The sequence below is a fragment of the Globicephala melas genome, chromosome 2 (assembly GCF_963455315.2).
Source record: "Globicephala melas chromosome 2, mGloMel1.2, whole genome shotgun sequence".
Classification (NCBI taxonomy): Eukaryota; Metazoa; Chordata; class Mammalia; order Artiodactyla; family Delphinidae; genus Globicephala; species Globicephala melas.
Window position 1 is genome coordinate 111,583,230 of NC_083315.2, and position 17,142 is coordinate 111,600,371.

A 17,142-nucleotide genomic window follows, 5' to 3' on the forward strand; every position below is an offset into this window, starting at 1 on the left:
TGTGATGCCTCCAGCTTTGTTCTTCTTGCTCAAGATTGCTTTAGTTATTTGTGATCTTTTTTGGTTCCATGCAAATTTTAGGGTTGTTTTTCTATTTCTGTAAAAAATGCACTGGCATTTTGATAGAGATTAAATTGAATCTGAAAATTGCTTTGAGTATTATGGACATTTTAACAATGTTATTTATTCTAATCCATGAATATGGGCTACCTTTCCATTTATGTGTGTCTTCATTAATTTCTTTCATCAATCAGTGTTTTATAATTTTCAGTGTACTGATCTCTCACCTTCCTGGATTAAATTTACTACTAAGTATTTTATTCTTTTTGACTCCATTGTAAATAGGATTGTTTTCTTAATTTTTCTTTTGTAGTAGGTATATAGAAACACAACTTAGTTTTGAGGAGCTGGGATCTTAATCTGTTTGGGCTGCTATAACAGAAATACCATAGACTGGGTAGCTTATAAAAAAGAGACATTAATTTCACACAGTTGTGGAGTCTGGGAAGTCCAAGATCAAGGGGCTGGAAGATTCTGTGTTTGGTGAGAACCCACTTCCTGGTTCATAGACAATGCTCTTTGCTTTGTCCTCACATGGTAAAAGGGGTCAAGGGAGCTTTTTGGGGCCTCTTTTGTAAGGACGCTAATCCCATTTATGAGCGATCCACCTTCATCACCTGGTCACTTCTCAAAAGTTCTATTTCCTGATACCATTACCTTGGGGGTTAGGATTTCAGCATGTGAATTCTGGGGGGATACACATATTCAGTCCATAGCACCGAGCAAGCACTATAAACATAGAGCTAGGTAAAGCAGTGCTTTTATTACTTGACTTTATTGTTTTGTATGTTATCTCAGTGTATTTATTATGGTATATGTTCTTTTTGTGACATGTATACTTATGAATATTTTAGATTTACTTTTATGTTTGTGTCTGTGTAATCTTTTTCAAAAGAATTCCATGAAGCAATAATATTTTGTATTATGGTGAAATGTTTTTACAATAAATACATTTTGATAGAATGTTTAGACCAGCAGTAAATTAATACATTTGAAAGTAAAATATTATCACTGGCTAGAGTAAGAGGGAAATATTGGTATTATGTGCAAAAACTCATTCTCACCTATGTTTTCAAGTCAATATGTGTATGTGTTTATATGCATGTATATTTATGATTGACTGGTGGTTTGGGAGTTTCTAATTGCATGTCTTTAGCTGGCCAGGATCAAGTCTCTGAGTTTGACAAACTCATGTAAAGAAGCATTTACTAGGCAATGTACACGACAAGTGTTTGCTACACAACCTACTCTGCTCTGGAAGACTTAGTCTTTGCCCTGAAGATGCTTGAAGTTGCTTCCATGACAGACATGCATCCAGTTAATGGAATATAAGGCAGCCTGATATAACGACTCAGATGTAAAGCAAAATGGATACTTGTAATCGGCTGAACATTTCAGCTCTCTTGTTTGTTTCATAGCACTCTAGCAAATGAAGATAACTTTACCAATTGTGTGTAACTCTGTACTTTATATAGAGCTGATTTTTAAGAGTACATTTACTAAATTGGATTATTCACTAAAAAAATGTTTGTACCTTGTAAAACAAATCTCTTTTATCAGAGCTACTTGTAACTTTGATTTAGTGAGCCCTTTAACATATTATTTACTGTAGGAATTTTACATATGAAGGTATGATGTAATTTGTTTCTTTTCCATAGAAAAGAATCACTTTTTCTAACTAAAGTTATCTCGGGAAACTCCATATTTCTAGAATGCATTATGCTTATGCCGGGTTAGTTATTTTAATGTAAATGAGGGTTAGTTGTTTTATTCATGATTTTTCTCAGGTAAGGGGAGGAATCTAGTTTTTTAAAAGACCGTGTGGGCTGAAAATGCTATGTTAATTAAAAGACTCAGTTGTAAATAACTTGAAACAGGTATCATGATCACTATTCCTTCTGTCTCTCATGAGACAGAGATTAAATGTTTGTTTGCTGGCTTGCGTTATCATTTTTGGTCAGATTTTCTTAGTAGCAAATTACTTTTTGTTATTTTAGGCAGCAAAAGGAAGGGGAAAAGATTTACACATGTAAGCCTTAGTAAAATCTTATAAGATTTCAAACTCTGCTGTGATAAGGAGAAATCTGTTAGGAAATTTTTCTTTGCCTGGAATGGAAACAATGTTACTTTAACAAAAAAGAAATTAAGAAGGACTTGTTAGGGGATTACTTATGCCTAGGAGTGCACTAAAGGTTATGGGGGAATCAAAAGTAGCGCAAGACATTGGTAGTACCCTAAAGAGCTGTTTACTTGAGTAGATAAGATTAAGACCTATGAAAAAATTGAGTACTACAACAGGAAAGCCCCAGAAATGCCAGTGCAAAGTTTAAACAGCACATAAACCCTCATCATATGTTGGTCCTGATATATATAGGTATTTCCTTTACCTATATAACTCAGCACAACTGGACTTCCACCAGCACATTAAAGCCACTTGGTTTTATGTCGAATGTTTTTGTTTGGCGTTAAATCTAGTGAAGCAGCAAACCATATTAACTCTAAAGTTGGGCAAGAGAAAATCTTAAATTCAGAAGATGACAGGGAGACCTTTGAACAGGTTGGGGCCAGTTTCTTTGGCGAAAATCACCCCAAGGTTTGCTTCAGGTTCCAAATTGAGGTGTTCAATCAGGAGCTAATCCATCCTCCCTGGCCTTTTGGAGGCTTTTTGGCCTTTGCTGATGGGAATTTTGCCTGGGAAAGGGCAGAGGAATGGGGCTTAAGCTGATTGGAGTATGTAGTCACTGTCAAGTCCGGAAATGTCCAGGAGAAAAGATGAATAATGCATTGCGCCTTCCTTGTGAGGGGGTCTTGCCAGCTCTGGCCCCGACCCTAACCCTTTGAGGGGTCTCACTGTTCAGTCTCATGCACCACTCCAGAGCCCAAGCTTTTTTTTTTTCTTCCAAGTACGCTTCATGCTAATGGTGCCAATTTATGCCTTACACAGTTTCTTCAATGATTGGATCAGTTAGGGCTCTGTTTACTGTGACTGAAACCCCAAAACATACTGGCTGAAGCAGAAAAGGGGCTTTTTGGCTCTTATAACCTACAGAGTCAGAGTAGGGCTGATTTCTGGCCCAAGCAGTGTCATCAGAACTCAGTTTCTTTTCTCTCAACTTATCTCAGCCCTCCCTCTGTTGGCTTAGACAGATTCTTCACTCATGAATACAAAATGGATGAGCTACTTCAGATTTGACACCCTTTCAAAACCAGGAGCCAACAGTGATTTCTTTAAAATGTCTCACTGTATCTTATTGGCTTCAGTGGGGTCTCATATCATCTCTGAACTAATTTCTGTATGTCTGGGGATGGAACAAGCTTATTGGCTTAAGACTGAGTGGCATTCTGCATTCCTTGGTTGGATTCCCACCCAAAGCATATAAGTCAGAATGTGGAAGAGGTAATGTCTGAGAGGAAATAATAAATCCAAACATTAGCTAACTACAATAATAACTGAGCTTATTATTAATATTATGGTTGCAAATTCTATTCTGATCACCCATGATTAATAATAATATCTGTGTGATTATCTAAAAAAAGTAGAAGGGATGGTGTGCATTTGACAACAGTAAGAGCCACAAATGACCACTGTAATTTGGTGTCCAAATATTTTTGGCCAACAAATGTTCTCAGAAAGTATATACTGTACTGATTAAAACAGCATCTACAGCCAGCATGGGTATATGGTCATGTAGGCCTGTGGTTAGAGTGCTTGAGTATTTGTATATTTTGTGAATGAAGGTCAATTTTGAAGCCAGAATTCCAGAATTGGGCATTGTTGGTAAAGGATTAACTAAACCCCTTCTCCTTCTGCATAAGATTTCAACCTTTGGTTAATTCTGTAGCTCTGTTCTCCTGGAAACCTGAAAATAATAAAATGTCAACAGTATAGCCAAGTAACATTGCTTAGGGTAGAAATGACCCTTGGCTAGTAAGAATGGCCACCTGGAAGTAGGAGAGTTTCCTTGGTGAGGCCCTGACTCTGTTCTCCAAGAGGAGGCGTTTATCCATTCTGCCCATGGCCCTGGCTCTGTCCTCTGGGAGGACCCCTTGTCGAAGTGAATAGTGAGGGGTAAGCCCGCATTGGTAGTTGTGCAGACCTTGTAAGTCATTTCCTAACCATCTTATTCCAGAGTCCAGAATCTTACTGGACCTACAGGCAAGAGCTAAATAGCCTCCCCTGACTGGGGTGAGTGGGCTGTTAACGACAATATTAACAAAGGTTCCGCTTTTGGTTTCCAAATGCTTTTATAAACATTAGTGCATGCAATCCTCAAAACAACACCACAAATTGAGGATTTGGAGGTAGTGAGAAAGGCCATTAGGAAATTCAAGGTGAATTACTACAGCCCCATTCACACAGCAAGAAAATACTTCATGACTTGCTTCTGCTTTATGGGTCCACTTTTTATTAGGCCATTTTGGGGGCCAGTAATTCAGCCACTTCAGGTTGTTAAAAGTCTGACTTGGCCTTAGAATTGATGAGACATCCATCTCTTCCCACCAAACCAATGACATTTTTCTGGCAAAGGAAACTCATACTGAGAAGCCATATTCAAGTCTGGAACACCTGATCCCACCCTCTTCTCTCCCTTTTATAGAACCGTAGATTTCAGTTATGGAAAGGCTTGTAATACTGTTATAGAGCCATGACTTTCACTCCATCTTCCCCAGTGGCTGAGGGTTTCATCAGAGTGCCTTCAGAGGTCAGATCATAGCAGGTGAGATGGGGCATGGGGTTGAGAAGAGCTCGTCAAACTTGGCTCTGGGCTTCTTATCCCCTCTCACCCAGGGCAGCCCAGCTTTGGTCTGTATCATTAGAAGATAGGGTTCCACGACTAACAAAAAACTTGAAAACCATGGTTATTAGCTAAATCCATCATCTCTGCAGGTGAAAAACTTGAGGCCCAGAGAGGTTAATTGATTGACCTGATGTTACACAGATGCTCACTGGAGGAACTGGCATAAACACTTGGGTTTCCTGAATCCCAGATCAGTGCTCTTTACACTGGAGTGGCTGCCTGTTACTTCCCTTGGTGTGGCATGTGGCCTAAGATAAAGGGTGGGAGTCAGGCTCTGCGCATGACTGAGAGCATGGATGACTTGGGCAGGCAGCTTCACATCTTGCTCTTGGCCTCCCAATTCCTCATTAGGTGAAGTAAGAATAATCCTGGCTTTGCATCAGGGAGGGGATGCTCTGTGCATAGCTGATGGTGCACCCTGCTAGGATCTTGGCGTCTTTCAGGCATTTTATCAGCCCCCATTTACCAAGCCACTGCCTGAATTCCTTCTGCTATTTCATCTCCCCATCCCCCATGCTGCTGGTTAACAATGCCATTTAAAATCTCAAGTAGGAGGGGACGATATATTTGTCTCATTAGATTTGGGGGTTTTAGAATGTTGTTCTTCCCCAGAGTTGTGCAGATAGAGTGGATGTATGTAGGTCAGCTTGATTCTCTCTCTATCCGTGGTCTGAGAGTATTAAATATGCAAGAGATGGCTGCTTTGTCCATGTCTCCTTCTCCCCAGTTCGCATCACATAATGTTTGTTTCTGCTCAGGAGTGGAAAGAAATGATTGCTTTAGATTTGCTTTTCTTTTACGAACTACAGAAATACCTCACTATGTCTTATCTAAATGTGGCTTTTCACACAGTTTCAGCTTTTGTGGGGGGGAGGGCTGTGAGTAATTTCCTCCTGTGTGTCTCATTTCCCCATAGGGAGGAAAACAGAACCCCAATGTTTGGAATGCCAATGATTTGGAAGTTTCTAGCAGGTCTGCCATTTGTTCCAACTACCAGGTTTGGTCCCAGAAAAAGACTCTTGCATTTTGGCTCTGAGTGGTAGGGGTTCTCTGCATGTCAAAGGAAGGGGCCCGAGAAGTTGAAGGTGATGTGATGTGCCCCCTAGATTCTAAACCTCCTTCCATGTGCCTGCCTATCCAATGCTCAAGTGAGAGCTGGGGCTAGTCTGCGTGAGAAGGTTCTGTGTCACGTGTCATGTGTCTGGGTTGGTGTCCATCAGTGGAAATGATTAGGACAGACTTTGTTGGTAGGAGTTTGTCCATATTCTGAGAATTAAACCCTATTTTCTTTAGAATTAGAGTCACTTTCTCAGCTGTTTATATTCCATTTTTAATTTTTTTTTCTGTTCCTTGCTTTGTTCTTTTCGTCTTTGACAAATGAGAAAAATTCTTTTTAATAACTTTTTAAAAAAGTAATTGAAATGCTGTCCAGAGAGGAAAAAGTAATCAAATTGCCTAACAGAGAAACATTGTCCATTTGAGTTTTTATTTGTTTTAGCGCTAAATCTAATTCCCCCCTCCCCTTTTTCTAAGTGTGTAACAACAAAGTAGGAGGTTATTTTTATTTTTTCCAAAATGACTTCAGGGAAATCCCTTTTAAACCTATGGATTTTAGCCCAATGAGGGATTCTCTTCCTTTGATCTAAATTTTGCATATTGTCTGTTTCTTACAGGGCTTCCGTATTGTCTCAGGCTCCACTGGAAATGCAGCAAGGATTCCTAGCACATCCCAGTTGCCATAGCAACAGCAGTCTTTCCCATAATGAGCTGCATCATCTGAACTGATGTCACAGCATCATGCAGCAGGTCAAACAAGGCATCTCCTAGTATTGCATCCTACAGATGTGCTGTAAACATCAAAAGAAGGCGGTGGGAGCAGGAGATGGTGAGTGTTAAATGTCTGGGCCTTAATTTTATGGCTGTTTTCTTGGTTAGTCGGTGTCTGCTAAGGCGGTGATGGGGGGATGTTGTCTGCTTAAAATGGACTAGGGAAAGAAGGGCTGTTTTACCTAAATCTGTTTTCAGGCTGCTGGGTTAAGACAAAGGCCTATAAGAGTCATAGAGGGATCAAAATATATGGAATTATTCTTGTTCTATCTCTGCCTGTTATTTTTAGTGTTCTCATGGAATTTTTCATAAACATAAGATATTTTTCTATTGCAAAACCCCAAATAGGCTCTAAATTGAGCAGTTCACAGTATTTAAAGATTGTAAAGATACATATTTCCTTTTTATGGGGAGAGCTCATTGGTCCCCTATTTGTTCTTGTGATTTATGAAATATTAAGTGATTTACAGTATGAAATTCAGTATTTACCTCGGTTGGGTTTCAGTTTCTTCATGGCAAGGAACGAATGCTGAATAAGCATTTGACATAGCCCTGATGTGAAAGGGGATCTCTTGAATGTTCAAGACAGAATTTTTTAAAAACATAGAGACCCAAACAAAATGAAATTACTTGAGCCTATTGATGTACATGGTAGTCCTTCAACCCGTGTCCTTCATAGTTAGTTGAAAGACTGCCACAATATTTTTTCATCTCTAGCTAGTCCTCAAAATAGCTGGAGTTATCTGCAGGCTGACTTGTAACAAGTCTCCTCTCTGCGGCAGTTGCAGTGAAGGGTAACCCTATGGAGAGCCTCTGCAAGTGGCAATGGTGTTGCTACCTCTTGCTTAACTTTAACCAGAATCTGATAAGATGAATAAATAGCAGAGTCCTCAGTGATTGTGGCGAATACAGATCTCTGGGCTCAGTCATAACCTCAACTCAATTCTGAAACTCTATGTAAACACGTATGGTGCTTATTTCAACTCCTAGCTCTGTCTTTAGGCCTCTTCATTATTATTTTTTTTTTTCTAAAAATTATGACCTGACATTATCAGATAAGGAGCAGTGAGTTGTCTTTTGTTTTGGGCAATGGATTTCCCCGGTGCAGCTGATTGCTACTAAGGGAAGGAAAGGAGGAGGTGCATGTCAGTCCAATTGATCAGTGTGTCCACTTGGGATCAGGGAGTGGTCTTTGGCTCAGTGCTGCCAAGCTGATAGTTTTTATTTGAAAAGTCGTACAGGAATGAATGGCAACCCTTGAGTTCCTCTTCTTTGAGGCTGTTTATTGAGCCTAAAAGAGATGTATCACAGGAAGCAGGAAAAGCAATACCTCTTGCTAGCTTGGAGTGATTTGTTTTTTTTGTTGTTTTGTGTTTTTTGTTTTGCACAGAGTCGAGCCTATTGGTCCCATTAGGCGCTAGCTGGGATGAAAGATCTTGGATTTAATTAGTTTGTTTATACACATCACACACATGCTGCTCTTGGTTCTTTAAGTTTATGTGCCTGACATGCAGCTGTTTGGGATGGGAGAGGTCAGCTCAGCCTGGCTTTATCGCAGGCACTTAGGAGCATGGGTTCATTGCCTGCTTTTTTTATGTCGTAAAATGTGAACAGAAAGCTCTGCTGGGACTTCTGGGTGTGAATACAGCTAAGTCAGAAGCTCTAAGGTGACAGGGAGGAGTGCTAGATGGTGATGGGGGAGGGGAAAGTGCGTCTAGTGGCTAGATTATGGGTCTGGAGAAAATCATTCAGTGGCCATTGGAATTCATTTAAAGTATTACTTGCAAGGAAAAGCAATGAAGAAAGACTTGCTTTGGTAACATAAATTGCTAGGAATAAAAATAACCAAAGGCAGCATTTTAAGGAGTTTCCTATTTGCTTAATTTTTGTTTCTTTTGTCTAACAGTGCTCTCAGCTGCTTCATCATGGGTGATTTGTACCATTACTGGAAGTCGCAGAAGCCAGATTCCTTAAAGGCAATGATAGGAAAAGTGGAGTCATGCTTTGAGGGTGGGGAAGGCGCTGGAGGGTGTGGGCTGACGCAGTTATCTGGTAGAATCTCCTTCCAGTTTAGAGGAGCCTGTGATCTCTCCTCACCTCTGCAAATGTTCAAAATGCTTTTGTAGTTCCCCAACTTTATGCTTTTGTGCTCTTTTTGCTCTAGGAGAACAAAGCCCTAGTAACGGGAGCTGTCGTCCTGGGTGCTCGTTTTCTTTGCAGAGGGCCACAGCCTGTGCTGCTCTCTGATTAGCTGTGTGTCTTAATTACTGGCTAAGGCTATTTCGGTTGTCTTAGTTTAATATATCCCCAAGGGGTGGATGGGGTGTGTGTGTGTATGGGGGAAGGGAGAGATTGCTCTATGGCTGCATTTTGTGGTGTTTCACTGAAACTTTCTAGAATTTAGAGAATTTTATTTCACAGTGATTAGTGAAAGATCATTAAGATCGTATTTATTGTGTGGCCAAGTTTAGACCATGGAAGCCTAACAAGAAACTAACTTCTTCCATGCTTTTGGTTATGGCTTTCTTCACTGAATTACAAAGGTACAAAGAAGTTAATTCTTTGTAGATAACTAGGCCATGGTGGGGTGATAAAAAGAAAAATCATAGTAACAACCACAGCTCTTATTTATTCAATTCTTATTATGTAGTGGCACTGGACTAAACATTGTATGTAACTTATTCAGCCCTTATAATGACATTATGAGATAGAGAGTAACAATCTCATTTTATAGGAGGATTAAGTTATTATTATTTACATTTTACAGAAACTAAGTTTTAGCCAGGTTACCAAATTTGGCTAAGGTCATATAGTTAATAAGTTATTGGACCAGGATTCCAAATTGATGTGATTTGACTGTGATGTCCACCTGCTTACCCACAGTCATCTTAGTTTTATAACATCTTAACTGTGTATACCATAAGAGCAGTCATCTTTACTCTACCAAACTCACCCCACCCTTCTCATTGTAATTGGAAAATCAGATTTCACACGTAGAATGAAATCTCATTTACAGCACTAAGATCCATTTTACTACAGGGATGAGCATGAATCTTGGTCAGATTCTACTCTGATCCCGGAGATTAAAGTAATGCAGACTTGATGCTCAGACCTTTTGCCAGTACCCTTGCTTGACATATCTTTCTAGCAGGATCTGAGGATGGGAAACGCTACACAAATGAGTGTGGGCATGATAGAGTTGTAATAAAAGCAGGTCTTACCTGAGTCAGTAATGATTCAAGTTTGTTGTACCTGTCTTACCAGCTACATATGTAGTGCTCTGCTAACTTTAAGACATTTGAATTCCTTGCCAGCACCAGCAAGGAATAGAAGAGTAGACTTCTCTTACAGTCAGGAAGGTGTAATCCATCTCATGGGTTAGGAAGATAAAAGAGAGTTATTTTGCTGAGTATCATCAGTGGCTGAATCTAAATGCTGCCTACCTCTGACAAAGTACAAGAATGACTGTCTGTGCAACATCCTGGAAGCCTTGTGTTTGAGGAGAGCTGCTATAGTCATCTCTGCATCATCTTGCCCATCCCCAGCTATCCACGCCCAGTGTCATTATTGGGCCATAAGGGCTGTTCTTTGTTTGACTGTGGGGCTAATGCACACACTGACAGCACGTTGATATTGATTCCGGTATGATGAATACTTAGAAATATTATTCCACAGAGCTCATTAGCCACTACTAGGTTCTGGGAAGAAGTTAATCTTTGTCCTAGCCTGTTTCAATGAGGCCCAAGCTCGTGTCTGCATGAGCTACAGGGATTAGAGGCTGACCAGAAAGCAACGGAGTTGCTGGGTGCAGTGACCACAGGAGTTAGGCTCTATTTAGGGAATAAAAAAGCCAGTGGAATTTAGGGAAGTTGGTAGTCCTGCTACATGTCTCAGGTTTCCTTCTATTTCCAATCTTAGAACCAGGGAATGATAAATTGTTTTGATCCTATGTATTCAATTCAATTTAACACCTATTTATTGAGTATCTACTGTGTGCCAGGCAATGTTAGGAACATAGCAGTGGGACAAGACAGATGCAGATCTCTTACCCCACTGCATTCTAGCGGCAGGAGTGGAGGTGCGGAGATAAAAATAAACAGATAAACTTACAGTGGAATAATTTATTCTCTTTGATACTGTAATACTATTTCCATTTACTTCTATTCCAGAGATACACCCATTATCTCTGCACATATGCATATATGGTCTACATGTGGAGGTAAAATTGCTGCATTGAATAATAGGTTTGGTTTTTCTCTTACTTTTTTATATAACATTCATTTTTATTTAATAGCTGCCTTCATTAGATATTCATTGAAAAGAGGTTCACTGTAAGCAAGAAATAGGTGCGAGAAAGAGGTTGAGCATCTAGAATTTTTTTATATCAAACTTCAATACAAATTAAAAAATAAAAATTATTTTGTTCCAGTCAGCAAAGAAAAATAAACTGTGGGCACATCAGACCAGGAAAGAGGAAATGCAATGTTAAGTGAAAAAAAAGGGGAGCAGTGTGAACTAGCAGAATAGTTCAGTCCAAACTTTTTAAAGATCCTGGAGTTGTTTTCATTTTTCTACCTTGACAGGCTTAAGCCCTGTGATTTTTGCTTGATTTCCATAGAGCATCTCCATCACTTTGGCTTTGGTGGAGCCAAGTAGCTTTGGTTTTTTCTTCTTGAGTTTGGATTAGAATCTTGCTGGGTGTGAACAAAGCCAATTTGGTGATTAGCATTTTGTTTGTATTAAGCTATTCTGAAAAGTATAATTGTAATTAAATAAAAAGCACATGTCTGTCTCAATTGACATAAACCTGACGTATGGAAATATGAAATGTATATGACAGATCAGTTTAAGGAGTTTTTTTCATTTTTATGAAAGATATTTTTAATCTTTAAAAACTGTCCAGTAAGCCCTCTAAATGGAACATTCCAGCTAGCATGATGGTGGAGGTATGTGCCAGTCACCTCCAGCTACAAGCAGCCTGTTTATTCACCCTAGTATGCCTTACAAACGTCACTTTAAATGGGAAGCATTTGTCTAAACAATCATATTAACTAATGTATTCAAAACTATGATTGTGGGACTTCCCTGGTGGTCCAGTGGTAGAGTCTGTCTTACAATGGAGGGGATGTGGGTTCGATCCCTGGTCGGGGAACTAAGATCCCACATGTTGTGGGGCAACTAAGCCCGTGAACTGCAACTACAGAGGCCACGTGCTCTGGAGTCTGTGCGCCACAACTACGGAGCCCACGTGCCACAACTAGAGAGAAGCCCATGTGCCACAATGAAGACCTGACATAGCCAAAAAATTAAATAAATAAATAAACATGAACAAAAACCAAAACTATGATTATATTTTTTTAAATGTTATTTATTTATTTTCCTTATTTGTTTTTGTTTTTTGGCTGCCTTGGGTCTTAGTTGCAGCACTCGGGATCTTTGTTGAGGCGTGCGGGATCTTTTTGTTACAGAGCGTGGTCTGCTCGGGCTTTTCTCTAGTTGTGGCGTGTGGGTTTTCTTTCTGTAGTTGTGGTGCGTGGGCTCCAGGGCACATGGGCTCTGTAGTTTGTGGCATGTGGGCTCTCTCGTTGAGGTGCGTGAGCTCAATAGTTGTGGCACGCGGGCTTAGTTCCCCTGCAGCATGTGGGATCTTAGTTCCCCGACCAGGGATCAAACCTGCGTCTCCTGCATTGGAAGCTGGATTCTTTACCACTGGACCACCAGGGAAGCCCCTCAAAACTATGACTGTATTTTCATGAAATTTTTCATCCTTCACACGCGTGTGTGAAGGATGTCTGACTTGTGACAATCACTTGTGGATTGACTGTTCCTCTTTGATGGCAATTGCACATACCCAACTCTATAGATGGGCCATGAATGGGAAAGTTTTTCAGGGGAGTATCACTTTATAGGACTTTGGCTATAGCAACAGACTTTTAGGTATTTTGAATTAATAGGGCTGAAGATTTCATTTCCACAAGCACATACCTATCAACAACTGAATCCCCCAGTTGGTTTTAAGACTTGGTGAAGACGAAGCAGAGACTTTTTCCCTTGTAAGCCACCAGCCATGTTTTTCTCTGTTCTTTAGCTGTAGGGCATGCTCCAAACTCTTCCAGCCATCTTGCATTTGTTTGCTTTGAGTCACAAGGGGAAGTGGGAAGAGAATGTAGAACCTTTAGAGCAGGGTCTCAAACTGGGTGATTCCTGAGCTTGTTTTGTATAGCTGCAGGGCAGGCTTCATGGACTGGCAACCTATGTCGCAGCATAGGGCCCTGCGCTGAGAGGGGTCCAACTCCTGGTTTAATGCTCTGCTATTGCCAGCTTGCAATTCTTAGTAATTTTTGAGCAAGGGGTTCTTCATTTTTATTTTACACTGGACCCTGCAAGTTACCTAGGCAGTTTTGTATGGCCCTTTTGATATAAAAAATTGACACACAAATCTGAGTTTTAAGCTTCTCTTTAAGAATTAGATGATGTGGCTCACTTGGCAAGAGTTGACTGCCTTAGATGGAGCAGTATTCTCCAGTTCATCATGGTCTCCCGGCTACTCCCGTCCATTTACCCCCACTGATGCTACTTGAACCCTGTGGGTATTTGACTTTGAGACTTCTATTCCGGAAAAATTCAAATGGCAATTGTAGAGCTTAAAAAAACCAGAAGGACCATTGTCAAACAACCCAGAGAAAAGATGCCATGCATAGTAATTTAGAAGCATCCATGGTAATTCACCACCATGCACAGTAGTTCAGTGGCATTTCTTTTATAGGCAATGGGGGGGACATATTACATTGTACCTGAAGATATTTGATAGGTCAGGATTATTTGTCACCACCACTGCTTTCAGGGGAGAAATCAAATGTTCTTTGCAAAGCAAGCTAATTAACCGTCCTGTTGGTTCATTGTTTGTATTAATTTTCCCGCCCTTTGTTTACTACTTGATTACTTTTATCCCCTGCTTTAACTTTATTTAAATTACACAACATTTTTATGCTGGCTGGGTATTTTTTTAGCGCTGTTTTTTTCCCTCTATTCTTTCTTTCCAGGAGGCTAGGGGCCTATAATTTGAGATTTTATTACTGTAGGAAGAGTTCACTTTTTTTTAGTTAAAAAGGGAATTGCAGTCAATATTTATAATGAACCCTTCTCCAGCAAGGGAGCTCCAGCCATGCTAATGTTAATGTTCATAAGTCCAGATCTGCCATTACTATTTATAATAATGAGATGCTGGTGACAGACTCCTGGACCTTATAGTCGGTGAAGCATTCTCACCCATCATGTCACAGTGAAAAGATACTGTAGTAATCTACAGATGTGCAGAGAAATGTTAGAGAATTAACATGAATGATGGTATTTGCTGCACTGGAAAAAGGTTAATTTTTTGCCTGTGTGACAGTAAACAAGGACCTGACAAATCCATAAGGGGCTTTTGTCACATCTTAGAGATGGAGTCTTCTCTAAGGATCAAGCCCCAAGGACTCACAGCTTTACGCTGTACCCTGTAACAATCCTAATGCCCCCCATGTCCACCACTGTACAAGCTGTAAAGCCAGCTGTTTCAGATAATTTCATCAGCAGTCAACAATCAACAGATGTGTCAAATGTCTACCATGTGCAAGACCATGTGCTGAAGAAACACTTTACCAATTAGGACAGCCAAAGGCAAGCACATGTATATTACTTGGAGAGCTTGTCATAGATTTAACACTGTGTTGTCTGGGCTCTGCTTATAGACAATTCTGATTAGTTCTCCCCTTGCTCTAGAGGTACTCTGAGATGGGGCTCCAGGTATATCTGGGGCTGCCATCTCATCTTCTATTCTTTTCATTCAATTCCTTGATTTAAATGTTTTTTCTTAAATAACTCATTACATTTTCTGGCCCACTCAGAATCTTTGTTTCCCACCCACTCTCAGCTTTTTCAATTCTTAGTGCTCATCCTTTGTTTCTATCCCATCAGTCTCCAATCACTGTAACCTTCTGGGATAGCTGTGAATCCACCAAAATCCTCCCCACCAGCAGCCCCCCAGGCCCCCATCTTCCCTGCTACTGTTTATTCCCATTATATTAGCATAAAAATAGCCCATCTAAAACCAAATGACACTTCAGCTCCCCTTGTGAAGTAATCTGCTTACATTTAGCTTTAAATATTTAATTCAAATATTGCACTGTATTTAACCTGTTTTTTGTTTTGCTGTGAATTAAAAGAAAATGAGTCTAAAACGCATATTAGTCACTCTTCCAGGCAATCTATGTGGGGCATCAACTAGAAATTACCAAAATAGCAGGGCCTTATGTGGTAGAAGACTACATGCAAAATTAAAACAGGTGTACAAATGTAGTTAAAAATTTTTGTCCTTCAGTGTTATTACTACATTGCATTTTCAATTAAAAATAAATAAAAATGGGGGGAGGGGATGGTGAGAAGGTAGGCATCACAGCAAGCCTCCAGAGAGAAACACGTTTCTTCAGCCTTGGCTAGGAGTGGCACGCAGCTTATAGAACACTGAGAATATCTGTCTCAGAAGAGCAGCTGCTTGAAAAGAAAGAACAGACCTAAAAATAATGGTAAAAAATAAAAACAACCACAAAACAGGCATGATTGCTCAGAGAACTAATAAAGAATCAGATTGGTGAATTAAAATATTAGAGTGTTCACTAATTTAGTATTAAATAATTGATAACATGATTTTTAAGCATTTGAATTTTGACTAAACTGAAAATGAATATGCTAAGAGGCAGAGGACCAAGAAAAACGTAACATAACCAGCTTAAGAAGAGACATGTTTCACCATGTTATTTTTTACTTAGAGGGTTTTTCCTTTTGGTCCTTGCTCTGGTTAGTATTATTAGGTTTATTGGTTGTGAAGGTGAATAAACCCATACATTTTGTTTTAATTAAAAAAGTATTTTCTTTAAGAAAATAACAAAAATCATGGTCTCTGGCATGATGTTTTTTTCTGGTTCTCAGTTGCTAGATCTTAACTCCATCCTTTTGTAATTACTACTTACGCTTAATACCCAAACACGAAGTAGTAAAATGAGTGCTGTCAACCAGTTTGAGGGGAAAACAAAATGCTCCTTTTCAGAGATACTCTAGAATCTCAAGTGGTGGTGGAAAGGCCACGTTACCAAATTTAAAGTGAATTTTTGCAATGGCTTGTACCAAATGAGAGATCTCTATTCTGGATTTTGGAATCATAAAATCCAACAATTTACACATATGTATGTGACTGATATTCTCTGTGCAGGAGATTAGTGGTGGGGGAGTTGGGCAGGGGTGGGTGGTCCCAAGAAGGGAGCAATAGCTTGCTTCCCTTTTGACTCGTTTGATCTCCTGGCACCCTAAACCTAAACAGTAAACAAGAACAGAGCCTGGCAGGGTGGGTTTTGGAGCCGGGCATATTTACATTTGAATCAGCTCTAACATAAGATGATAAGATCTGTGATTTCGAGTTTTTTAGAGTGTCATTTTCCCCATATGTAACATGAGGAGAATATCCATTTTACAGAATGACATGAAGTAAGTATTTTTATGTAAAGTTACTAGCACAGAGCAGGCATTTGATAAATAAAAGTTATTATTATTTCGCTATTCACAAGTAGTGGGGTAAGATTATTACTCCCCCAAGAAGAAATTTAATTTCTCAACTTCAGCCCTGAAACCAGTGAAATACTTTTCAGAGCTTTTATTAATGGAAGGAAAACCCCTTTAATATATTTTAAATGCTACAATATATTTTAAAGGCACATATATTATCTCACATAATTTCTTTTTCCTGCTTAAGTTTTCTCCATGGCATTTATCACCATCTGCAAACTACACATTTTACCATATTGTTTGTCTCCCTTAGTACAAAGCAAGTTGCACGAAGGCAGAGATTTTTGTCTGTTTTTTTTTACATCTTTATTGGAGTATAATTGCTTTACAATGGTGTGTTAGTTTCTGCTTTATAACAAAGTGAATCAGTTATACATATACATATGTTCCCATATCTCTTCCCTCTTGCGTCTCCCTCCCTCCCACCCTCCCTATCCCACCCCTCTAGGTGGTCACAAAGCACCGAGCTGATCTCCCTGTGCTATGGGGCTGCTTCCCACTAGCTACCTATTTTACGTTTGGTAGTGTATATATGTCCATGCCTCTCTCTCACTTTGTCACAGCTTACCCTTCCCCCTCCCCATGTCCTCAAGTGCATTCTCTAGTAAGTCTGTCTTTCTTCCCGTCTTACCCCTAGTTTCTTCATGACCTTTTTTTTTTTCTTAGATTCCATATATATGTGTTAGCATACGGTATTTGTTTTCCTCCTTCTGACTTACTTCACTCTGTATGACAGACTCTAGGTCCATCCACCTCACTACAAATATCTCAATTTCGTTTCTTTTTATGGCTAAGTAATATTCCATTGTATATATGTGCCACATCTTCTTTATCCATTCATCCGATGATGGACACTTAG

General features: G+C 39.7%; 1 protein-coding gene across 4 annotated transcripts in view; it reads left to right on the forward strand.

The window, feature by feature from the left end:
* The first annotated feature begins 6,596 nt into the window (after positions 1 to 6,596).
* Positions 6,597 to 17,142, forward strand: part of AKAP6 (A-kinase anchoring protein 6) — a 493,560-nt gene continuing 483,014 nt past the window's right edge. For 3 of the 4 annotated variants that reach the window (XM_060294728.1, XM_060294724.1, XM_060294726.1), the window contains exon 1: positions 6,597 to 6,744. The gene's annotated coding sequence lies outside the window, so the exon portion shown is untranslated. The remainder of the gene's footprint in view (positions 6,745 to 17,142) is intronic. The other variant, XM_060294725.1, reaches the window with a different exon arrangement.